We start from the raw sequence: 200 nt of genomic DNA, 5'->3' as shown, positions 1-200 counted from the left end.
ACTGTTACATCAGTGTCACATTCAGAGTATTTTGTCTTTTACCAATTTTAGCACAGATAACGAACCATAATAACTCACGAGTTTCTTGTCACGCGGTGAGAAAAATATTTCGTATATTTTACATGAAGGGGACCTACTGATACTAGCATAAAATTCATGTTTAAAGAAGATGAGCCAATCACTTAGAAGTGTGTATGCAA

Source organism: Penaeus monodon, chromosome 20, assembly GCF_015228065.2.
Source record: "Penaeus monodon isolate SGIC_2016 chromosome 20, NSTDA_Pmon_1, whole genome shotgun sequence".
Lineage (NCBI taxonomy): Eukaryota > Metazoa > Arthropoda > Malacostraca > Decapoda > Penaeidae > Penaeus > Penaeus monodon.
Note: the sequence above shows the minus strand (reverse complement) of the source record.